A 280-nucleotide genomic window follows, 5' to 3' on the forward strand; every position below is an offset into this window, starting at 1 on the left:
AAAAAAGAAAAAGAAAGAAAGAAAGAAGAAAGAAAAAAGACAAAACAAGAAAGTATATGTGAGCACCAGAGCTCAACATTAAGAGCATTTCTGAGGTTTGGAGCTATTCAACATTGGAAGTTCCTGGTACACACATGAAGAATTCACAATACCCTTTCTCAGGTGTTTGGTCACTGCTAGTGAGCTGGCCTGGATCAGTGTTTCCCAAATGGCAGTCATTTGCATCTTTGCTTTTTTTGGGAGGGGCGGGGGTGGGGGTATACCCTGTACCAGATTTTTT

This window comes from Colobus angolensis, unplaced genomic scaffold, assembly GCF_000951035.1.
Source record: "Colobus angolensis palliatus isolate OR3802 unplaced genomic scaffold, Cang.pa_1.0 Scaffold522, whole genome shotgun sequence".
Taxonomy (NCBI): Eukaryota; Metazoa; Chordata; class Mammalia; order Primates; family Cercopithecidae; genus Colobus; species Colobus angolensis.